The sequence below is a fragment of the Lissotriton vulgaris genome, chromosome 12, assembly GCF_964263255.1.
Source record: "Lissotriton vulgaris chromosome 12, aLisVul1.2, whole genome shotgun sequence".
Lineage (NCBI taxonomy): Eukaryota > Metazoa > Chordata > Amphibia > Caudata > Salamandridae > Lissotriton > Lissotriton vulgaris.
This window is the reverse complement of record NC_141700.1, coordinates 554,086,088-554,112,464: the sequence shown is the minus strand read 5'-3', so window position 1 is coordinate 554,112,464 and position 26,377 is coordinate 554,086,088. Positions and strand designations below refer to the sequence as shown.

Here is a 26,377-nt window from a genome sequence, read left to right as displayed (position 1 = left end):
CCCGCGCTCCCGATGTCATCACGCACGTCGCGGCCGGCGCTACTTGCAAGGGACTACTTTTTTTGTATTCCTAAATTTTTTAATGAACGTATATTTTTTATTTTTATATAGCCTATGTCCTTCTGCTTGCCCTGAGGTTTTCAAAGATGTCTTGGGTGTTTGGATTGGTGGTGTACTTTTCGAGTTTACCTGGCTCAAAGGACACAGTTCTCTCTTTATAATAGTAGTATATATATATATATATATATATATATATATATATATATATATATATATATATATATATATATATATATATATATATACACACAGAAACCTCCTTTGTAAGAACAAAAGAAGAGTGCAGAAACCAGGCTCTGCAAACATACGCTTTTATTCATGAAAACTTCGCAGTGGCAGCATGGAAATCCTTACGCATTTCAACTCATATAGAGTGGTCAAAGGTGAGCCTTCTGGATAATTGAGGGCGTGACCTTCCTCGTGCCCCCTTTAACTAAGACTGCGACGTCACTTTGCAGTCCTAGTGTACTAAAATGTCCATAATGCACTGGGAAGTTCATAATAAGTTTTAGATCCAGTCAACAATTCATTTTCACAATTATTCATTATTTCAGTGGAATTGTTGGCTGAACGATTTTCTTTCATTTTTCATTACTCCACAAGTGCACAAAACGGCTCCATATTGTCATGCTGCCCTGAATTTTGCATTTCTCCAGCGTTTGTTTTTAAAGTCCATCACAAACTAACATGTGTCAGTTCGTTTTTCCCTTGATCTGCTACACCATTTTATTGGTTGAACATTTCATACCTTTTAACATTGGCGTGTAATGCAGGCGGGTCGGGCTCTTGTACATTTCAATCCACCTCCAATCTCCGACCTTGAGCCCCCGACCTCAACAGGGCGGTCTCGGCGCGCGGGGACCGGAGCACCTCGCTTAACACCCACAGAAACCTCCTTTGTAAGAACAAAAGAAGAGCGCCGAAACCAGACTCTGCAAACATACGCTTTTATTCATGAAAACTTTGCAGTGGCAGCATGGAAATCCTTACGCATTTCAATTCATATAGAGTCTTGGTCACAGGTGAGCCTTCTAGATAATTGAGGGCGTGACCTTCCTCGTGCCCCCTTTAACTAAGACTGCGACGTCACTTTGCAGTCCTAGTGTACTAAAATGTCCATAATGCACTGGGAAGTTCATAATAAGTTTTAGATCCAGTCAACAATTCATTTTCACAATTATTCATTATTTCAGTGGAATTGTTGGCTGAACGATTTTCTTTCATTTTTCATTACTCCACAAGTGCACAAAACTGCTCCATATTGTCATGCTGCCCTGAATATTGCATTTCTCCAACGTTTGTTTTTAAAGTCCATCACAAACTAACGTGTGTCAGTTCGTTTTCCCTTGCTCTGCTACACCATTTTATTGGTTGAACATTTCATACCTTTTAACATTGGCGTGTAATGCAGGCGGGTCGGGCTCTTGTACATTTCAATCCACCTCCAATCTCCGACCTTGAGCTCCCGACCTCAACAGGGCGGTCTCGGCGCGCGGGGACCGGAGCACCTCGCTTAACACCCACAGAAACTTCCTTTGTAAGAACAAAAGAAGAGCGCCGAAACCAGACTCTGCAAACATGCGCTTTTATTCATGAAAACTTCGCAGTGGCAGCATGGAAATCCTTACGCGTTTCAACTCATATAGAGTCTTGGTCACAGGTGAGCCTTCTAGATAATTGAGGGCTTGACCTTCCTCGTGCCCCCTTTAACTAAGACTGTGACGTCACTTTGCAGTCCTAGTGTACTAAAATGTCCATAATGCACTGGGAAGTTCATAATAAGTTTTAGATACAGTCAACAATTCATTTTCACAATTATTCATAATTTCAGTGGAATTGTTGGCTGAACGATTTTCTTTCATTTTTCATTACTCCACAAGTGCACAAAACTGCTCCATATTGTCATTCTGCCCTGAATATTGCATTTCTCCAGCGTTTGTTTTTAAAGTCCATCACAAACTAACGTGTGTCAGTTCGTTTTCCCTTGCTCTGCTACACCATTTTATTGGTTGAACATTTCATACCTTTTAACATTGGTGTGTAATGCAGGCGGCCGGCGCTACTTGCAAGGTGTAATAAAGTGAGATTCACACTGGATTAAGTTCAGTAGGTTATATTTAATCAGCCCCAACCAACAGTCAGCTAACATCTGACAAACATGGAATTACAAGATATGGGAACCTTGGTATCATGTGGTTCCAAACTCTAGGTTCCAACATGGAACCAGAAAACCCAGGATGACAGGTCATCACACTTCTCCCTCTTAAACACTAAACAGGTTTACATGTCCAGCAATGAAGAAGGCAACGGAAAGAAAAGGTAAAGCAAAGAAGAAACTATCTAGACATAATCACGCAAGTGAACAGGTGGCCTACATACTCTCACACTCTTGCGAGAATAATTAGAACGCAGATCAGGAACAGCAACAGCATCATCACATTTCCCCTTTCCACCAAAATGAGAAACACGACTATTGTTCCAGATACGACCATCCTCCGTCTTTACAGCATTTTTGAAAATTTTCACAATGGTTCTAGGAACAGAAAACTTCGACCAGTTTTGACAGCCCACAGGAGCCCTGATTTTTACTACCTCACCCACCTTGAACTTGGAATCCTTAGCAGAATTTCTCCTATCCACATAAATTTTCCTTTTTCTCTGAAGTTCCAATTCCCTTTCTCTCCATGCACCCACCCCATTATTTTTAACACCCTTGTCTGCAGCCATCCAGGCAGGACACAAACAAGTATTTGGTGCTCTACCCTTGAAAAGTTCAAACGGGGTCTTTCCTGTGGTAGAGTGAGGAGAGAATCGATAAGCTGAAATTCTGTTCTGTAACTCTTTTCTCCAGTCCAAATTGTTAACCCTCGCCAACTGAATGCTTTCCTTCAAAGTTTTGTTGAGTCTCTCCAAAGCACCATTTGCTTCTGGGTGATACAAAGAAATCTTCTTGTGAACTATGCCACACTCACTGAGATACTCCTCGACCTTCCCAGAACAAAATTGAGGCCCATTGTCAGAAAGAATTGAGTTCGGAAAACTCTCACGTTTAAAGATAGACTCCAAAAAGGAGATAACAGACTCACTTGTAATCTCCCTTACCAAACTGACCTCAACCCATCTAGAATACAAATCCAATAAAACCAACATAAATGGAGTTTGATGCTCGCCATGTAAGGGCCCCACAATATCAACTGCAACTTCATCCCAGGGGGACCTGGGCAATCTCCTGCAAACCATAGGAGAAGACCTCGTCCTCAAAACTTTATCACTTGCCTGACAAGAAGAGCAATCCCTAACAGCGCGTTCCACCAACAAATCGATACCTGGCCACCAGAAGTCCATACGTATGCGTTCTTTCGTCTTGGAAATACCCAAGTGACCCTCATGAGACATGTCCACCAGAACACTTCTGAGGTTAATAGGAGGAACTAACCTAGTACCTCTCATGAGTAAACCATCTACCACTGCCAACTCATCAGCAATCAAAGACCACGGCTTCTTTAAAGAACAAGACCTACCATCTTCCAACAATTTAATGACCTCCAACAATTCCTCATCCTTACTCAGCTCCTCTCTCCAAGCATCTTCTTTCACCGCCCCCAAGGTAACATCACACACCTTTAATTCAGCCTCAAAATCGTCAGCCAAAACCTCCTCAACATTTTCTACAACATCCACCAACCTAGACAGACAATCTGCCGAGACATTAGTTTTTCCTGGGATATATTCAAACTTGAACATAAACTCCTGCAAAGAAATTACCCATCTCCTTATTCTTCCCGAGATGGAGTCTAATCCCTTCTTTTCAAACACTTCCTTTAGCGGTTTGTGATCAGACCTGACGGTAAAGGAGGAACCCCAAACAAACTTCCTGAACTTATTCACAGCCCAATATATACCAAGCGCCTCTTTCTCTATGACAGAGTAATTCAACTCTGCCCCCTTCAAACATCTCGAAGCACAAGCTATAAGGACCTCCTTGCCTTTCCTCAGCTGTAACAACAAGGCACCCAGACCCTTACTGCTAGCATCTGTTACAATAAACGTTGGATCGCCTGGAACAAACGCCTGCAAATTTGGTGCATTCCTCAGATCCATCTTCACCTGATCAAACTCTCTGCTACACTCCTCAGTCCAATTAAACACAGCATTTTTACACATGATCTTCCTCAGATTAATAGTCTTATCTGCAAAGTTTCTGACAAACTTATTGTAAAATTCTGCCATGCCCAAAAATGAAGAAACCTCTTCTTTTGAACATGGTTCCTTCAATTTCTCAATTGTTTCAACAAGATCCTTTTTTGGACAAATGCCCTTCCTAGAGATATGGTGGCCCAAATAATCTAGTTCATTGACACCAAACTTGCACTTGCTCTGACGCAGAGTCAAACCAACTTCCAACATTTTCTTCAACACCAGGCAAACCCTCTCATCATGTTCCTGTTCGTTCTTACCAGAAATGAGAACATCATCCTGATAACATCTTACCCCCGGTATTCCTTTGAACAGATCTTCCATAATTCTCTGGAATACCGAGGCTGCTGAAACCAGCCCAAAAGGCATTCTTAAGAACTTGAATGCACCCATTGGTGTAATAAAACTAGTAAGCTCTTGACACTCTTCTTTTAGCGGAACTTGGTGATAAGCCGAAGCCATATCTAAGGTGGTGAAATAGCAAGCCCCATCTAACGTAGAAACCAACTCCTCTATGTTTGGCAAAGGGTACTTGTCAACTATTACCTCTTTATTTAAAGCACGAAGGTCAACACACAGCCGAATCTCATTATTAGGCTTCCTCGCGACCACAATTGGTGCGAGCCACTCAGTTGCTTCTACTGGTTGTATAACCCCAGTCGACAACAACTTCTCAATCTCTTTACCCACAGCATCCTTTACACAAATTGGAATGCGTCTTACTTTAGCAGCAACAGGCACCGCACCTAACTTCAGTTTGATGTTGTGATTGTAACCTTTTATACATCCTAGTTTCTCACTGAACAACTCTTTGTAGTTCTTAATGAACTTGTTCTCAACATTGTCTACAGCCTGTACCTGAATAACTGGATGAGCATTTGGATTGAGACTCACACCCAACCTTGCCTGATGAGACCAACTCAACAAGTTGTCACCCCTGTTTACCACATAAACTTTTGCTTCTGTATACCTCCCTTTATATTCAATGCAGTCAAAAAAGTAACCCATTATTTTTATGGGATGTTCTTGATAACCTGTTGGTCTTATATCCGGTTTACACAAAGTTTTTTCCTTCCCAAACACATTTTCAAACACCTCATTTGAAATAAAAGTAACATGTGAGCATGAATCAAATTTCATCAACACACTTGCTTCCCCAATCAACACATAATCAGAAGGATGTTCTACAACATCATCATTAATCTGAAAGCTGACCAACTTAGTCTCAGTCTTCATATCTCTCCCAACTCTTGTTCTACAATTTCTACCAATGTGTCCCTTTCTGCCACACACATTGCAATTGAACCTAAGAGCAGGACACTCTCTCGCATTTGCCATATGCCCATATTTCCCACATCTATAACAGGTTCCTTGAAAAGGAGTTGTGAATTTCTTACTCGACTGTATTTTAGAAATTCCACCATCAACCTCCCCTTTCAACCTTTCCTCCTCACACACCTCTTTTTTTTTCTTCTCATCCTGTCTCTTCACAGCCTGACACACCACTTCTTGTGTTGAAGAACTACTTGGTTTGTCATCCTTTTTCTCTTTGCTTAGTTCCCCAACGCATTTTAACATATGTTCAACCCTTTTTGCAATACCTACTACTTCTTCAAGTGCAGGCTCATCCTTTAGCCACAACTCTTCCCTTATCTTATCACTCACGCATCTCAAAACGAACTGATCTCTAATGCGTTCTTCCACTAAACCTCCAAACTTGCAACTTGAAGCCAACTTTCTTAGAGCAGTAATGTACTCCTCAACACTCTCTTCCTTACCCTGCTCTCTTAACCCGAAATAGTACCTTTCCATGATTGTACTCACTTTAGGAAGATAATGTAAATCCAACTGCCTAGCACACACCTCATACTCATTCAATCCTCTTTGTTCTGCTTGAGGAATGGCCGGAAGAGTCTCCAAAATCTCTTGGCCTTCTCCACCCAAACAATGCATCAATAAAGCATGCTTCCTTTCACCACTCAAATTTGCACCACACACCCTTGCGTAATTTTCAAAGATCTTTTTCCATTTTTTCCACCTAATCAGTGGTTCACCCGGTTCCATCAGGAAGAAAGGTGGTGCAGTTACATTCTGCATTTTACAGCACCAATTCCACTCAAAACCCTTACACTTGTACCACTATTAAATCTTTATCAACAAAGTACCACCGCCCTTCCCTCAAAAAGGTGTGCCCATCACCGTCGACAGGCTTCAAGTTCCTCAATGTGGAATCTGTCCGCCAAGCTCCTCCGACTTTTCTCTCCCTCGCGTTTTCACTCGTTTTCCTTACAACGGATCCTTCAGTCCTCCTTCTCCATTGAAGTATATAATCTTTTAATGCCACGCTCCAAACCGCTGCTTCAGTTGTAACAATCCTCTTGAAATGACAGAAAAAACAAAAAAAATCGAGAAAAAAAAAAATCCAAGATGGCCACCACTAATCCATCACAAACATTCAGGCTTGTTTCCAAGGTGGATTGGGCTTTCTTTTCTTCTTTTTCAAAACCAAGTCAAAATGGCCGCCACAACATTAAATGTTTCTTTCTTTGGCTATTAGAGCTTGTTTTTTTCCTTTTCCCAACCTAAAATGGCCGCTAGGAAACAATCGTATCAGTTTCTATGGGCGATCTCGCTTGTTTCTTTCTTCCATGAAACACGCCCAAACCAAGATGTCCGCCACCTTTTTCTCAAACAAAAGGACTTATTTCTTAGGGAAATCACCCTCGAAAATCGACGTCAGTTACAAACTCCGTTTTTTTTCATTTTCTTCCAAAAAAATAATTGTAACAGTCTACCTTTGCTGATTTTCGTCACGTTTTCGATTTCCTCAACGTCCTTCACCGTGTTTCCTTCGCTGGGCCACAGCTGTACCTTGAAGATGTTGGTTGATCTTCCTTCACCGACACAGCTGTCATGTGAGATTTTCACTTAATGTTCAGCTATTCACCTGTTGTTGAGGCTATCCTGCACGAGTGGATCCCATCCAGAAACGTCGCCAGTGTAATAAAGTGAGATTCACACTGGATTAAGTTCAGTAGGTTATATTTAATCAGCCCCAACCAACAGTCAGCTAACATCTGACAAACATGGAATTACAAGATATGGGAACCTTGGTATCATGTGGTTCCAAACTCTAGGTTCCAACATGGAACCAGAAAACCCAGGATGACAGGTCATCACACAAGGGACTACTTTTTTTAATTCCTAAATTTTTTAAAGAACGTATATTTTTTATTTTTATATAGCCTATGTCCTTCTGCTTGCCCTGAGGTTTTCAAAGATGTCTTGGGTGTTTGGATTGGTAGTGTACTTTTCGAGTTTACCTGGCTCAAAGGACACAGTTCTCTCTTTATAATAGTAGTATAGATGGAGGAGCTTCATACAGCGTTACCATCAGAAACAGTTTCCCGCCTGGCCTGCTCCATGACATCAACAAACCTGTCCTATTTAGAGGACTCAGTAGGAGAAAACTCCCAGCTCGTCAGGGAAATTGATTTTTTTATTTTTACTAACAAAAAAAAATGCTGACCGGTCTGCCATTTCCTATAGTGAAAAACCAGTTACCCAATCCAGTAAAACATTCTCTGCTTTTTGTTTGCCCTGCATTGTGAAAGAAAATGTGAATTACAAATATGTTTTGTTGTGCACTACTTGGCCTTTTCTTCCTTTGAACTAAGGATCCCTTAATAAATCTTTGTAATTGGACTGTGCTTACAAAAAATCGAAACCCATTAGTAGTGCAATATAAATGCACATAGATTATCATAGCAATTGCCTCACTCTAATGATTTCTGTTAAGGCTGAATTTTATTTTAAAACCAACAATACAAATGTAAACATCAAATTATATATATTGTGACGAGAAAGGCAAACTCTTTTCGCCCCCCTCATTCATTCCTCATTCTAATAGTAATTGAGGTGTGTCCACCTCCTCTAAGACAGCACACGATTAAGGAAAACTCAAAACAGGCCTCCATAAACTCCCTTTCCACACCCTCCCCGGCTCCTCCTATACAATGGCCATAAGAGGGGCGAAGACCCTAAGGAATTCTTGGTTTTTGTTTCTGATTCCGCACATGCGTACCTTGCTGGGCAAAGTTTCTATTCCTATCATTTATTTCTTTATTTTGTCCATTTTCTGTGCCGGGTATGGCAGATGTTGGGAACCCTCTGCAAGAAACGGGGGATTGGGGCTCCTTTCCCGGAATCTGCTCCGTTCACCAAAGTCACGGTGTCTCCCAATTGTTATTCCTAAAGACTGGTTGGATCCCTTCAAGCTGGACTTCCGGGTCACGGTGCCTGAATGTGGGCAGAACAGGCTCTGATGACCTTTGGCCTCCCTGTTATCTGTGTGCAGTAAAGTTATCAGTTGGGATTGGTATTTCCCCATGAGTTCTCTTCAGTGTTCTTATATCCCTTTTTATTGCCATTTTTGGTTAACTATAACGAAAAAAAACATAATATTGTGAGGTTAATACACGTTCAGATGTTCATAAGCATTACACTATATATGATACTAGCTGCCCGCCCCGGCGTTGCACGGGGCAGAAGGGGGCTGGGGGTAGCATCGCAGCAGGAGAGGCGCAGCAGAGCGGCCGTAAGCAGCAGAAGGCTTGCGAGCACTCATGGCCCCCGCCCGTCCCTCGGTGCGCACCCGCGGCTGCTTCACTTACCTCAGCCGCCGCTCCTCCCCGTGCTGCTGAGTTTACCGTTCCACTGCTCCTCCGCTTCTCGCCGCTCCTCACCGCTTGTCCGCCGCTCCTCCCCGCCTGTCCGCAGCTCCTCCCCGCGCTCATGTCCGCTGCTCTTCCTCTTGCTCCTGAACGCCGCTCCTCCCCGCGCTCCCGATGTCATCACGCACGTCGCGGCCGGCGCTACTTGCAAGGGACTACTTTTTTTGTATTCCTAAATTTTTTAATGAACGTATATTTTTTCTTTTTATATAGCCTATGTCCTTCTGCTTGCCCTGAGGTTTTCAAAGATGTCTTGGGTGTTTGGATTGGTGGTGTACTTTTCGAGTTTACCTGGCTCAAAGGACACAGTTCTCTCTTTATAATAGTAGTATATATATATATATATATATATATATATATATATATATATATATATATATATACACAGAAACCTCCTTTGTAAGAACAAAAGAAGAGTGCAGAAACCAGACTCTGCAAACATACGCTTTTATTCATGAAAACTTCGCAGTGGCAGCATGGAAATCCTTACGCATTTCAACTCATATAGAGTGGTCAAAGGTGAGCCTTCTGGATAATTGAGGGCGTGACCTTCCTCGTGCCCCCTTTAACTAAGACTGCGACGTCACTTTGCAGTCCTAGTGTACTAAAATGTCCATAATGCACTGGGAAGTTCATAATAAGTTTTAGATCCAGTCAACAATTCATTTTCACAATTATTCATTATTTCAGTGGAATTGTTGGCTGAACGATTTTCTTTCATTTTTCATTACTCCACAAGTGCACAAAACTGCTCCATATTGTCATGCTGCCCTGAATTTTGCATTTCTCCAGCGTTTGTTTTTAAAGTCCATCACAAACTAACATGTGTCAGTTCGTTTTTCCCTTGATCTGCTACACCATTTTATTGGTTGAACATTTCATACCTTTTAACATTGGCGTGTAATGCAGGCGGGTCGGGCTCTTGTACATTTCAATCCACCTCCAATCTCCGACCTTGAGCTCCCGACCTCAACAGGGCGGTCTCGGCGCGCGGGGACCGGAGCACCTCGCTTAACACCCACAGAAACCTCCTTTGTAAGAACAAAAGAAGAGCGCCGAAACCAGACTCTGCAAACATGCGCTTTTATTCATGAAAACTTCGCAGTGGCAGCATGGAAATCCTTACGCGTTTCAACTCATATAGAGTCTTGGTCACAGGTGAGCCTTCTAGATAATTGAGGGCGTGACCTTCCTCGTGCCCCCTTTAACTAAGACTGCGACGTCACTTTGCAGTCCTAGTGTACTAAAATGTCCATAATGCACTGGGAAGTTCATAATAAGTTTTAGATCCAGTCAACAATTCATTTTCACAATTATTCATTATTTCAGTGGAATTGTTGGCTGAACGATTTTCTTTCATTTTTCATTACTCCACAAGTGCACAAAACTGCTCCATATTGTCATGCTGCCCTGAATATTGCATTTCTCCAACGTTTGTTTTTAAAGTCCATCACAAACTAACGTGTGTCAGTTCGTTTTCCCTTGCTCTGCTACACCATTTTATTGGTTGAACATTTCATACCTTTTAACATTGGCGTGTAATGCAGGCGGGTCGGGCTCTTGTACATTTCAATCCACCTCCAATCTCCGACCTTGAGCTCCCGACCTCAACAGGGCGGTCTCGGCGCGCGGGGACCGGAGCACCTCGCTTAACACCCACAGAAACTTCCTTTGTAAGAACAAAAGAAGAGCGCCGAAACCAGACTCTGCAAACATGCGCTTTTATTCATGAAAACTTCGCAGTGGCAGCATGGAAATCCTTACGCGTTTCAACTCATATAGAGTCTTGGTCACAGGTGAGCCTTCTAGATAATTGAGGGCGTGACCTTCCTCGTGCCCCCTTTAACTAAGACTGTGACGTCACTTTGCAGTCCTAGTGTACTAAAATGTCCATAATGCACTGGGAAGTTCATAATAAGTTTTAGATACAGTCAACAATTCATTTTCACAATTATTCATAATTGCAGTGGAATTGTTGGCTGAACGATTTTCTTTCATTTTTCATTACTCCACAAGTGCACAAAACTGCTCCATATTGTCATGCTGCCCTGAATATTGCATTTCTCCAGCGTTTGTTTTTAAAGTCCATCACAAACTAACGTGTGCCAGTTCGTTTTCCCTTGCTCTGCTACACCATTTTATTGGTTGAACATTTCATACCTTTTAACATTGGTGTGTAATGCAGGCGGCCGGCGCTACTTGCAAGGGACTACTTTTTTTTATTCCTAAATTTTTTAAAGAACGTATATTTTTTATTTTTATATAGCCTATGTCCTTCTGCTTGCCCTGAGGTTTTCAAAGATGTCTTGGGTGTTTGGATTGGTAGTGTACTTTTCGAGTTTACCTGGCTCAAAGGACACAGTTCTCTCTTTATAATAGTAGTATAGATTACAACCAGCACGCTCAAGGGGAAATCTTGACACTTCTTGATTCCTTATCATGCATAGTAGTTTCACAATCGAATAAGATTTTGACCATGGTCCCTTGGCAAAGTCCACAGCATTAGTTAACCCAATTCACTTCTTCTCTATATTGTGACCATCTACCACATATTTTGTGGTGGTTTTGGGGTTACCCTTTGGCTTCGTAGACAGGCGGTTGAAGAATACAGCACATAGCTTTCCATTAGGGCTTCTCCAGTTTTTAGCAAAGTTGCACTTTCCTATCCAAAATCTAATGAGTGTTTTCTCGCATAAGTGAATCCCTCGTAGTCTAGTATATTCAGCAAAGGCATTTTGAGACTCAGCTTGATGATGCCGCCCAGGGCTCATTGTAGAGTGTTAGCTATCACCGCCCAGAGGATACAGATAACTCGACATGTCCATATCGTGTTGAGACTGTCACCCACATCAGTATGACATCTGAGACGTGATGGGTCTGGACCATATTGCGTTACCATAAATGTTTTGGGGGTCAAGTACATTCGAATATTCATTGAAGATGTTTAAACTGGATTAGGCAGGTTTGTGGATATTGCAACCTCTCTTGGTTCCTTCAGCATGACAGTCCATTCCTCATTCTCTAAGTGATCTCACATGCTTGGTCTTAGTTTGTTCATGATGTCAGGAGTACTTATGATAACGGATTTGTATATTGAGGAGATTCATCCTTTTACTGCAAACCGGGACATAGTAGTCTTAGGGCCAGATGTAGGTAAATCTTATTTACAGACTCTAAAATACCTAATTTTACCGATTCTGTATTTTAGATTCGGTAAATAAGATGTAGGTAATTATTTGGTAATTTTTACCGAATCGGAAAGATTCGGTAATTAACGAATTGCCATTGATTCCTATGGGCCTTGAGGCCCATAGGAACCTATGGCAATTACCAAATCGGTAAATACCGATTCGGCAAAATTACCAAATTGACAAGGGGGACAGGGTGTCACTTTGACACCCTGTTGCACCCCTGATTCAGGCTTGTGTGCCATGTGACACACAGACATGCCCTTAGGGCATGTCTGTGTGCCACATGGCACAGGTGTACATGCACAGATGTGCATGTACACAGGAATTCGTTATTTACCATGCAATAGTATTACATGGTAAATAACAAATTCTTAGGGGCCTGTGGCACTGTTTGCAGTGCCACCTACATATAGATTTACCAATTCGGTAAAGTTACCGAATCGGTATTTTTACAGAATCGGTAAATTTACCAATTTGGTAAATTTACAGATTCTGTAAAATTTAGGCCCCCTACATCTCAATCACCAAATACCGGTTGGTAACTGCCGAAATCGGCCGTTACCGACCAGTATTTGGTGACCTACATCTGGCCCCAAGCCTCTATTGAGTTAAATATGGGGGATTAGTGATACATATTGTCAGTATGTGTCTCAACTGCAGATAATGATAAAACTATGAATGCCTGTGGATGAATTCCTCACTCAGTTCCTTGAAAGAGTTCTTGATACCATGCATGGCATAACCTTTCAGGTATGAGACTCCAGTCCATGAATCTGTTCAATGCAGCCGCTTGTGGGAAAATGGCTCCAAGCCAGAGTGGAGGTTCACCCCTAGTTTGGTCTGCCAATGTATTTGAGATAGGAGGCCTTGTAGGCTTTTAAAGTGTCAGTACTTGTTGGAGTAATCCTTTGAGGGAGTGTCTCCCCATATAGGCAGTGAATCCGCAAAGTATTTCCAATGGCCCACAGTTCTAGTCTGTATGATGGCTCTTCACTTGGCCCATACATCCAGTCATCTATTATTTGCAGATAAGCAGCTCTGTGGCATGAAAAGGGGCCAGCCTTGGTGCGCCTACCATCATACGTGATTTTATAGCATTTAGTCAAGGTGATTCTAGATCAGGGATCTCCAACCTTTTGAATAGTGAGAGCTAGTTCTGGTCAAATAAACCCAGGCGTGGCTACTGTATAGTTATTATATAAGGGTACGCAAAGGCCAAGCAACTTTAAACATTGGCCCTTGAACACCCAGTCCTTTTGCAGGGAGCACAATTATTAATAGCATAAAAGTGGTACTCCGTGGGATCCACAAGGAGCTTTTTGCTTAGATATGTGAAAGGTGAATGTCACTTTTTGTCATGAAATAGAGGGGATGATACTATGCTTCTTATGTGAGATAGTGCCTGAAAGACGTCCATTATCTTGCTTATAGCCCAAACGTCTATTGGCTGCAGTCCAGAGATCCAGATAAGGGCTGTGTCTTTAAGACTGAAGATTAAGAGTAATGTTTACTTTTGGTTGTATTGATAGAAATGGTATTGTCAAGGCCTGTCCCTGACTTTTCACTGCTTTGGGACAAAATGACCAAGCACTCTAAGGCACATACAGACACACTTAAACTAAATAAGAAAATTATTTTTTCACATTTCAACCTTAACTATGACCATTAATAAATGAGTACATGCAGGCTTTGTAGGACTGTACCAGTAAATATATTTCTTCAGTCATACCCAAGTCCTTGGGTATATATTTGAGCCAAAAATAAAACACAACTTCATAAACAAAGAGATGGATCCGGGAATTAAAGCACTCTTGAAGAAAGGAAAGAGAGAAAGAAGGAACACAGAGGAAGAAAGAAAAACAAATAGATAAGTGAGAAATGAAAAAAAGATAATGAGAATGTGAGAAAGGAAAAAGTAAAGAAAAGAAAAAAGATGAAAAGGAACAAAGATAAAAGAAGAAAGGAAGGGGACAGAGAGGAAGAAAGGGGAGGACAAAGAAAGAGGGAAGGAAGGAGCGCAATAAAGAAGAGGGGAAGAGGAAAGTAGAGGAAGAAGGCACAACGAAAGAAAGAAAAGAGACAAACAAAGGAAATAATGTAGTAGAAAAAGGAAAGAAGGAGCATAGGAAGAAACGAGTTGTGGAACAAAGATGAACAATGAAGCTATGGCAAAGAAAGCAGGACTGAAAGTGAGAAGAAAAGGAAATATGGAATGAAAAAGTAAAAGAGAAGGAACATAAATGAAGAATCAAGCAGAGGAATAGGAAAGGAAAGGAGGACTGAAGATAAGGAACACACATGAGATAGAGATCATGAAAGAGAGGGGGAGAAGGAGAAAAAAGGAAGGAAAGACTGAAGGCAGGAGAGACGGAAATAGAAAATGAGAAAGCAATAAAGGAACAAGAACAAAGGAGAGAAGATATGAAGAAGAGAAACAAAGAAACAGTTTGGGAATGAGACAGCAAGAATAAGAGGAACAAAGAAGGGACTGCAAGAAAGAAGAGAACGAAAGAAGGGGGTAGAAGAGGCAGCCAGAAAGCAAGAAAATGAATAGGAGAGAAAGATAGATGTAGAAGATGAAGAAAAAGATGAGAAAGAAAGAGACGGAAAAAGAAAGAGAAAAAAACAGAGAAAGAGAAATAGATGAAGGAAAAAGAAATAGATGAAGAGAAATAAAGAAGATGCGAATTAATGAAAAAAGTAATAAATAAAGGAACATGAAGAAAAAAGAGAAACAAGGAAAGATGAACAGATGAAGTGGAAGAAAAAAAACGTGGTGCAACTATGAGGAATGTGTCTTCAGCAGCCGCGGTGCGTCCATTGGGGGTAGGGGCGTAGCCCCATCAGCCCATGGACCTGCGGCTGCAAGTAAAATAATTGTCACAGTATTTTAAAATAAATAATCTTGATTATCCGAGCGTCGCCGGGAATCCGGGCAGCACCCGACTGAAACGGGAGTGCGCAGGGGGGAGGAGGGGGGGGGGGGGGGGGCGGGCCGGTCTGAGTGACAGTCGAGACGAGTCCTCCCATGTACATGTTGTGTCACAGTCACAGAATGAGCAAGTGTTGCTTGGGGCAGAAACTAGCCCGAGCATGCGCATGAAAGTTCCCCCATTAGCTAGTGACCAGGGGGGGTGCAGATTAAACCGTGCGGCAGCCCCAGTGTTAAAAAAGGGCGACAGGGTGAGCAGTTAGTGTGCCCCCCCAAGCCAATCCTAGCGCTGCATGCAGCACCAGGATTGGCCGGTCACCGCGCAGCAGGGCAGGGCAATTCATTATTGGATGCCGCGCGTGGGTGGCTCAGCCGCACTGCACAATGGCCAATCACTGTGTCTGACTTCTGTAGTCATGCAGTGATTGACCATTTCGCGGCGCTGCTGACGTTGGATCCGTTTCTGGGCCCTGGGACACGCCTCGTGGTGTGTGGAGTCGTGAAGTGTGCGCATCACCAGCCTGTGCTGCTTTGCTTGCCTTTCTCGACCCCGTCGACTCGTCACTACTTCAGTTTAGACAGACAGACAGTACAAGTACTAGTCTCTCTTCTTTTAGTGAGTATCTCAGTTGTTTTTTAGGAGGATAATAAATGTCATTAGAGGAGGGGGGGCCTGGGTGTATGCAGTTCGACAGTGCTCCACCAGCCACTGACATGACCATGACCAATGATCGGTGCCTTAGGACATGTCCTCTGCGCCGTACCCACTTTATGACTACTAGGGATGAGAGCATCAGGGCGTCTCCATGACCAGGTGCAAGTGGGTTCTGGGCATTCCCCCTGGCAGTGCCAGGACAGGCAGTGTGTGTCGGTATAAGCTGTCTACCCTTCAGCCTGCTTGGCCAGTGACTGAGGGGGATACCCCGCTGGTCTGACCCCTGTCAGGGCCAAGAAGCCTCTGGGCAATGTGGGCATGCTGCCACCCATCCAACTATTTTATTCATTGCCTGCTGCGTGAGGTGATGTTGTTTCACTCAAAAATAATTTTCTCCCGTGAGACTCGGCAATGAAATGTTTTATGGCCATGGGTTTATTACATAGACATTTTGGCACGCTCCGCGGTGTAGCGAAGCTGTGCACACTAACACGGGAGCGAAAGCTGCATAACAAGAACGTCCTTGTTTGCTGAGGGCGCTGTGATGGTAGCTGAGAGCATGGGGGAATGAATGTCAGGTTGAAGACCTGCGTTGTCGAGGAATAAAATAATATGCATCAATTTAAAAGCAGAGCAAGAACTGTGTGCAAACTGCGTAGATGGCAGAGAAGGGCCGCAGGCGCCTCGTTCTCTTCTCATTTATGGTAATTTGCTGGTGCTTTAGCAACAAGCAGGTTGGTTCCGAACGGGAGGAAATGTGCAGATGTGCTGTGTAGAGTTCGAATGGCCAGTAAGAAGAGGCTTTGCCTAAGCTCTGCCTGGCACCTTGTCAATGCTATGTGGTGGGCAGGCCTTCTTTGCAGTGCGGCCATCGGTTTTAGATTGTCCGTCACATGGGAGGCGAGCAGAGGCGCAGACGTGTGTCTGGTCGGTGGTATCCTAACTTCGGTCGGATATATACGGTCTGCGGTGCTATGGGTTTTTAATAGTGGAGTTCCACATGGTTTTGTGTCTCGTTTTTAAATGTAATATAATAACAGTCCAGTTTCAGATTTCACCCGGCAACAAGATCATGGTTCGTGTTCGGGTGAGGAGGAGAGCGGACTGAGGACCTACACTACAGGGATGGGGGAGAGTGGTGCAAACAACAGGCAGCACGCAGACACTTGTCATTTGTGCCGTGTTTAGTTTACTTTTTGTTCTAGTTTTCTAGTTTGTTTGCTTTGTTTGGTCTTTCATGTGTTGCGAATTAGTGGTGGTTTTTTTCTTGAATAGCACACACTACGAACCGTACCGCATCTAAGCAAGCACTCTTTATTTAAGCGTCAGGCACACTTTGTACCTCAGTTTGGCCCAGGCCAGAGCACACCTTTCCCTCCTCGACATTTTGAAAAGTCATTCCATCAGAGGACACATGTTTTTCTTATAAAGGCACATCTAATCTGAATGAATCTACGTGTCCCCTCTTTATCACCCAGGCATACCCGATGTTAAAAAAACTTCCCCCAGAAACAATGCCAGCTAAAATATTAATTTGGGGTAAAGGGTTCGCATTTGAAGTAAGTTTTCTTGCTCGACTATCAGCGGTTTATCTTTCAAACCAGTAAGTGTTTTCACTGTTTTGGGAATTAAGATGCTCTGCTGGGAACAAGCCTACTGATTTATGGCGGGCGAGTTCCACATTCCTTTGAGTGTTAGGGCCCGGTTACAAACAATTTTGACTGGAGCCATTTCATGTCCTTGGTGGTATGTTACGGTGGTGCTTGCTCCCAACATTTTACAACTGTACTGTACTATTAAAACACTATTCTGGGGGTGATAATTTGTGCACATTTGTGCATATTTGTGATGTTTTCTGTTGTATGTTATGCTGCTGTGTTTTTATGCTGCATTATTGCAATGTGATTGTATTGTACTGTGGTAGCTGTGTTCTGTTTTGTTGTGCCCTGTTATGTTCTTCTAATCTTCTAAATGCATTGTTGTGTTGCTGTGTGTAAAGTGTTGTGTTATCTTCTCATGTTTACTTTTGATGTGTCAAAAATGCTGCTAGATTTCCAGCACGGAGTAACACAGGCACAAGTTAGCCTAAAACTGTGGCAGTGACTGCGGGCATCATTTAGGGCTTGGCGAATGCAGGACTTGCGCCACACAGCGGTGGATGTCCCATTCGCCCTATTTCGAGTTCATAGACATATACACAATGTAAATTGGGTGGACAGGACATTAGTGCTTAATTTGAGCTGGTGGTTGCCTGTGCGAACCAGCAGCCCTTATTTTTGGGGACCCACACTTATTTGTGTGCCTGACTCTGGTGGTGGCCTGGCAGTGGCAGTCTGGACTGTTCTTATTGGTGCAGGACTAGGTAGATTTCCTATGGCCAGCCCAGGGCCACTGGAATTATGTGACTGTGCGGCCGCAGCAATTTTAGCATATTTATAGATTTGCTCCATTTGCCTCATAATCCACCATCTGTTACATAATCGGCATCTGTGTGGAAAGACATGCGTGATAGTCACATGCGTTCCAATGGTAAAGGTAAGGCGTGGTTCCCAATGCTTTGTGAAGGCTGTTTCCCAACTGCTGTGCAACTTCTACTACTCTTAGAGCTGAGATTTTCATGAAAGTCTTATAGTCTGAATTTAGCACCTGAGCGTAATAGGACGGAATGTATGAAGCTCTGTGGTTATACTGAATAAGCAGCTACCTATGTTATGCCATCTATTAATGTAATAACTGCACTTTCACAATTGCTTTATTAACTTTCCTGCTTTCTCAAATTTGCTTGAAAATGCATGATTTTTCTTCCTTTTTTTCAAAATTTTCTTGGGGGGGGGGGGATTCCCCCCAAACCCCCCTTATGGGGTTTGGGCTCGCTCGCTGCGCTCGCTCGCTACGGTGCAGTATGCTAATCACTTTGCGCCTCACCACTTTCAAATGTCACCAGCCGCCCCCTTCAGGAGGTAGTGTAATAACCCTCCAATTATTTTTTGCAACAACTTTAATACAAGTTCGTAAAGGCTACATTTATCAGGGTTAAAGTTTCCTAACAGTCTGTTCGATCCCTTTATTGTCAGGCTTCTTTCCGAGGCAGCAGCAGTGTTTATTTAAGGAGAGGGCGGGGCACCTATTGCCCCTGTTACGTTTCACTGCATCACAGGGCAGGTGAACGGAGGAGTGTAAAAACGCAGCATCTGCAGTGACACAGCTGCATGCTCCCTGGCTCAATGGAAAGGCAGTGAGCTACTTAAGACAGGCAGGGGCGGCTCTAGGCTCATGGCGGCCCTGGGCAGGGAGCGTAGGCATGGGGCCCCGGAAGAGGGGTCCGGGCGGGGCCCAGGAAGAGGGGGGTCAGGGTGTTTGGAAGTGGAACAGAGCCGGAGGCCGCCAAATCCCTGCCAGGGGCCGGCCCACAAATATGTATCCATCCTCAGAGGATTATTATATTAAGGATATATATTGGTGTGGTGGCTCCTGGGGTTTGGTGGCCTTGTGCAGGTGCACAGCTTGCCCATGCCTAAGGCCGCCCCTGAGACAGGCGACGAGCTACTATTAGCTCGCGATCGACCGGTTGGAGAGTCCTGGATAGAAGAAGGTTCAGAGCACTAAACTGAACGCCATATACCCATACTCGAGTACTCCTAGTGCTGTATGACTTTGAAAAAGGTTCACTTCAGAGCACTAAATTAGACACTACATCCCCGTAGTCACGTTTCCAAGAATTGCACTGTCTGGGTTCGGTCAGATTTGCTTAACTCGCCTCAATGAACGTAGTAACGCAGATGCGCGTGCGCTGACTGTTCCTTGCGTCATCTGTCATTAACATGGTAGTCACAGTCTTGGCACAAGGAACGCAATCAGCGACAGCGCCTGTCTGATGATGCATCATGGATAGGTGCTGCAGGAACATTACGCGTCGGGCCTTCCTTCCATTATTCACAGGCTCCCCGGGGACCCAGCCTTGCCTGACCAGACAGATGAGCAGTGTCAAGGCCTGGACCGGGCCCACTGCGACGGAGTCGTGCAGTGGGTGTCGGAGTGGATGGTATGCGATGAGCAGCTTTGTCATCACTCCTTGACTGATGCTGTGAAACCCTAGGGCAGGTTCCCTCTTACTTTGCAGGTAAGAATGGTGGGGTAGCGGGGCCGGGTTGGGGGGGGGGAGTTTCACCAGACAACAGTGAGGGAAAATGTATCTTTTATTTTATTTTCCCTCATCCTCTGTCGAAATCCCCCTCCACCACCACCCCCCATCTGGCCCAACCGATCTTACCTCCACGGGCCGCACTGCAGGCTCCCTTGAAGATCAGGCTCCGTGGAGAGACAGAGATAAATCTATGTTTTCAGCTGAGGAAGGCACTTGTAAAAGGAGGATTATTGCAAACATGGTTTCACTAGTGCATGTGGATGACAAGGGGGTTGTTTCATTGCGGGGTTAAGCCTTTCATACCAGAACTCTTTTAAAATCATCACTCACATTCCACCAGCAAACATGCCATTTCTAAGTATTCATTGGCACAACAGCAAAGCCAACCCAACATTTTTAGGACAATTGAGTAGGTATTTAGAAAAAAACAAAGGTTACAGCGACGTTAAAGATAGGAAATAGAATTTAAAACACCTTAAAAATTCACAGAAAAAATACAAAGGTTACAGGAATGTTATAGTAAGGTTCAGATGTCATTCGTACAAAACCATAGAAAATCAGCAGTTATAGTTATCTGACCAAACTATAACCTATGCCCCACATTGCACTGCTTATGACTGCACATATTACATCACTAATGACATGGTCAGTGACATCACTGATGACCTCTCAAATGGCATTACTGATGACATCATCCAGGAATTGTGAGTGCTTTTTTAAAACAATTTTGAGTATTAAAAATATATACCAAGGTATCACAATACTTAAGTTAGTATATTTTGTGTACTACTAATGAGTGATACTATCCTAACATATATTATATGAGGGACTGTGTTACTGTTTGTATCCGTGTGTAAGCGTGCATGTGAGTGGTGTGTGAGTACCTGTAGTGCATGGGGAAACACATTTTGGGACCCCACTTTTTCTTAGCACTCGCTTGATGGATCACCCTGAAACTTTTAAGACAGCAGCTGAAGTGAGTTGCAAACTAGTTTTGAAAATTTTGCGAGGATTCGTCAAATGGCGCAAACGTTATTGGTAAAACAAAAAATGCTTTTCCTATGTCAGGTAGATCCTAACTATATCTACCGACGACCCAACGAGGGTGTTTTCCGAAATGTTACTTGCGAACAAAGGAAAGAACAAAAAAAAGAAGAGGGCGAAGGAGCAAGGATGATATTAACATACAGCAAAGAGAGTTACAAAATCAAAAACATTGTGGAAAAATATTGGAATTTTCGAACAAAGGATCCTGATATTGGTGGAAAACTAGGGACAAGGCCATCAATAAAATTTCGACAAGCACCCTTGTTGGGCGACAATCTGGTCAACAGTCATTTTTTCCTGAATAAAGCACAAGATTGGCTAGAACAACAATAGAAAGGCTTTGCCAAATGTAGCAAATGTAAAGCGTGTAGAATTCAGAAAATATTTTAAAAACTTGAAGATCTGCGTGGAAAAACTTTCATGATAAATGACAAAATCACATGTGATTCAATATATGCAGTATATTTGCTCCAGTGTTTCTGTTGGAAGAGATACATTGGGAGCACAATTTGTCATCTGAAAAGGCGTATTTTAGAGCACATAAGAGCGATACAAATCAGAGACAGCAACTATGCGATTGTGAAACACATGATCATGCATTAAGGAAAAAACTGGTTGAACATAACCTACTCTGGAATAGCCGTAGTCCCACCCAATGAGAGATGTGGAGACAGAACTCTTAAGCTAAGGCAATTGGAATCATGACTCAGTATCAGGTTTAAGACTAAAATCTCTGCAGGCCTGAATGGGGACGAGGAAATTTACATTCATTTATGATATAGACCTACATTGTGTAATTCTTGTCGGACAGTTTATAATGTGGTAGCTGATAACTGCGAATAAATGTGTGTGACTCACTTGTGTATAGAAATCTGTTACATAATTTGACACTATGTCACTACAGATGAACATGACACATAGTTGAGACTGGTCACAATTTTTACACTCAGTTGGTACAGATCAATATAACATATAAATCAAACTGATCATGCATACTCTGAATTTCTAAATAGGCAAGGAGCACTATGATCCTTACCAAATCTGAGGGTATATCTCAAAGACACTTAGTCAAGACATGTATCAAAATTGTAGTCATTAACACAGGTTGGAGCACACAAATATGGTAACACAAATTCACATAGTAGCTTGACTACTGCTTAGAATATCGATAAGTAACATATTCTAGAGCAAATATACCCAAGTCCTACTCGCTTTTCATGTTGCAAATAATAACAACATTTGATTAAGTTGGGGGAATAATATGTGGCATCATACAATATGATTCGCTTATTAATGTATAAAAATAATTATTTCTTTTCTTTTGAATTTTAAATGTGTGAGGACTAACATTCCCACAATGCCGCATAATGGACCAAGTGGGAAAGAGGTATAAAAGGTGAAAGTGTTGATAGACTAATCATTTTCGTGATCAAGACCAGCGTAGTCAAAACACGTAGGTGGAGAGTTGGGCTGAATTATTCTGTAACTCAATAAAGTTACTGCCTATATCATATGGCGAGTACAGAGAGTTATCTTTTTGGTGACTGACAAGTTTATGACCTCACATATTACATAAGTGATGGCATGTTAAGTGACATCATTAATGCCAACACTGATGGAATCTCAAAAGACATAATTGATGACATCACTGCTAACCTCTTAGTCATATACAGCATAGAGTTACTGAGTTTACATGTGTGGGTCCATAGCATGGAATGATGCACAAACCCTGTACGCAGGCATGATTGTGCGTTTTGAAAGTTATGTGTGACCGAGTCATGTCATATAATGAGAACAGAAACAGTTCTGTTGATATTGCTGCCAGCCAATCAGATTCCAGATCCGATAGTGAAGCGGCTGACGAGCAAAAAAAATTCTAGGCAATCAGACCACTCTATTTGTTTATAAACGGTACCACAGCAAGAACCGTCCGGATATCGAGGACTTTTTAACATTTATTTATCATCAACAGCTAAACAGATTCAAAACCAAATCACAAAAATATACTTTTTGAGTAAACATCTAGGTTTCTACCAAATTTGGTGTCATTTTGGTCTTCTGTTGTTTTATAAAACAGTTCTTAAAAAGTCCTGTGGGAAATTGTATCGGATAAATGCATTTTGAACCACAAATTTGCCCCGGCCCTCCATTGATGGATCACCCCGAAACTTTCAAGGAATGAGCTGAGGTGAATGAACTTTTTTGGGGAAACTTTCCTGAAGATTCGTCAAGTAGTGCTAAAGGTATTAGCAAAGTAAAAAATGTTTTTCCTATGAAAATGCTAACCTAACTATGACTATACAGTAGTTATCACCGCTATGTAAAATATCTCTTGCTGTACAGCCCCTGAATAAAGCTAAATATTTTTTGCCAGTGTGCACCGATATGAAGTCACAAAATGCAAATCTCCTCCAGTGCAAAGCACTGTGCTATAGTGGTGAGGTATGTGGGAGGCTACTAAGATTTGAAAGTCCCTATTACCCTAGGGCCATCAAGGTCCTTCAAACGCTGGTGTGCTTGTATGTGCACATGTACAAATACTGTTGTCATTGTACTGCTTGTACTGATGGGAATTGGTGTGCATTCAACCTAGGCTTCCCTTTGGATGCATCAGAGTGAGATACTATGTGTAGTTTATATGCTATAACTGAACCTTTTGTGAAAATGGGAGAGAATAGAATGTCCCAAAAACTCACAAAACACCTTAAGAGGACACTCCAATGGAGTCTCAATATGATTTGGGCATCTGGTAGATGGCAGACATTCATTATGTTCCTTGGTGGTTCTGGTCTGCTTGCACCAGACCTCAATTGGCATTCCCTCATGTGAAAGTGGTACATAGGCGCTGGACCAGAATATATGCATTCTATATTACAGAAGGAGCCATGCATATGCAAGGCTTCTTTTGCAGAACTATGTGAAGCTTTTCTATTGCTCACACTGTTTTTGGGGCATGGATTCTGTTCACTTTTGGCCACTAGTGAACTAGAAGAACTTTCTGACATATGACTGCTTGAGGACACTCGTTTTTTTAGGTCTCTCTAGGGCCATCGCATGCGCTGCTCTGGCGAGAAATTTAGTAGCTGGTTTTAAACCCACAGGCTTTTGCCAGCCACCAGCTTGCTATTACGCGCACAGGCGCCCGTGACGTGCACAGCTGCCATCTGGCTTGCTGTGCAAGTCGCGCGCTTGTGCGCGTAATAGGAAGCTGGTGGCCGGCAAAAGACTTTGGGTAGCACTAATCCCCTCCCCTACCCCCTCCCTTCTCCCACTCCCTCCTCGTCCTTTATAGTTTTAGCCCGTCTTCATTCTGCCTAATGCAGCTGAGGCCTTGATCAGACGCATGCGAATGGATATTTTACATTACTACATAGAACAATAAAGTCATGCCGTGATAGACGTCGCACAGGGTGCCACCAACACCAAAGACGGCACTGTCTGGTGGCTCCTTCGCTCTCCAACATCTAGCACTGCCGGTTAGCAACAAGAATCAGAGTGCTTTTCTGTTCGGTTTTGCATCTGTAACCAATTCATGCTCCTATTAGAGGGACAGACGGTAGCGGGTGAGTTTTTATAGTACTTGTGTTCACTCTGGGCTTTATTTACTTTTTAGCATCAAAAGCTGGCGCCCATATTTGGGATTTGATCTGTTAAAAGGCGCTTCTATACTGACATAGTCCTCCATCTTCCTGACGCTGAATTTAAAAGGGAAGATCTAATTGTATGTGTTGTATCCATCTTAGGGTTTATAATAAATTATCACTCTGTGCTAAGCTGTGTGTGTCGAGTGTCCACAAGAACAAGCAGCGTTCGCCTTTTGAAGCTTGTTGCTGTAGAACACCGTGCAATGTTTCTCTGTCTTTCTAAATAATTTAGTTCCCATAAAAGAGCAGCAGTTGTGGCTGCTGAGAACAGCTCTGTCTGTGTCAGGGCAGATCACGTTTCCACATGAATACTGTAGTAGGCGGTGCTTCATGGAGCAGGTTGATGAAAACTAAGTTTTGTACGTGGCAAATTAAGCAGAAGAATAGAAATGTAATTTTATGGTTTTTCATGCTTACAGTTTTTACCTTTCTGTTGTTGAAGACCTCTTGTGGCCAATATCCACACTTATAGCGGGCCTTGAGGCTGACCGTTACTTAACGTTGGTTAATTTTCGTGTCATTCTCATTTGCTTGCCTATTCTTTAGTTGCGTTGCTTTCTATTCTTGTATTCGTTCCTCCCCTGGAGAATACCTTCTTTACCTTCCTTCTGATTGGATGACTTGTGGCCTTCTACTAGTTACTTTCACAGAGCTGCTGTTATCGTTTTCTTTAAACACTCCATACAGGTGCCTGTGCATTTCTTGCTCTCATGATCTACCCCGCTCAAATCCCCACGCGCTCTTGGGGTTGCCCTTGTTTTCTATCTATTGCGCTCCTGCCTCCCCTTGCTCTTTTTTTGTATTTTTTGTATTCTATTATAATCTATTTTATACACTCACATCTTTGCTTCACCCCACCTGCCTTAACTGCTCTTACTGCTTATCTTCACTTTCTTTGGCTCCTCCATCCCCATTGCAATCCATTTCTTTTTTTTTTTTACTTAAAAAAACGCTAAAACTTTGGATGTCTTGGTACCTGCAGCGTGCTAGCAGACCGCTCCTTAAACAAGCATTGGCATAGTCAATAGGTCTCGCTTTTGGGACCTTATAAGTATTTAGTTATGCAGCACAATATCCTTAGTGCAACAACATCAACTGTTGCATGGCTAAACACTTATACGGTCCCAAAGGCGAGACCTATTGGCTATGCCAATGCTTGTTAACTCTGGTCTTGGTACCAGCTTGGATGGAGCAAGCTTTTGAGCTCAGGGAAGGATCTTTGGGGCATGTCTGGACCAGCGATTTAGAAGGTTGCCACTAAGCTTGCACTTGACCCTGTGTCCTACTGCAAGAACAATTTTTTGGGTTGAAAATAATTTTATGCTTTGTGGAGTGATTTTTTTAGATACTAAAATTTAAAAAAAAATCTTTGTGGTTTCATTATGTGCATTGCTCGTTTCTTAGTTAGTGGGGATATACTATATTTGACACTGGCTCAATTTTGACTTCTGGTCAGGCACGGGGACTGCTCAGATATTCTTCCAATTCAGTCATTTTTCTAGCCAGTGGCTAACCTGAGAGATGGGAGTGATGAACTTCCTCCTGCTAAGTATGCCAACGTGTTTGAGTTGTAAAAAGAACAACGGATGGACAGAATGCAGAACAATGTCATACATTCACCTCATTACAGAGATCTGGGCCTAAATACATTGTTATTTGCTCCCCATGCCATTCCAGTTTGAACCCAGCCATGTACAAATCAGTTGACCCTGCACCCAATGGGAACAGTCTAGCCCGAACTGCCAGGCCAGGTCCTCCCTGGGCTGGAAACAAG

The 26,377-nt window shown here is 42.8% G+C and overlaps 1 protein-coding gene across 1 annotated transcript in view; it reads left to right on the top strand.

Annotated features, from left to right (window-relative positions):
* The window catches only part of LOC147677724 (perilipin-1-like), a 562,211-nt gene that overhangs the window by 266,975 nt on the left and 268,859 nt on the right, over positions 1-26,377 (top strand). The window lies entirely within an intron of this gene.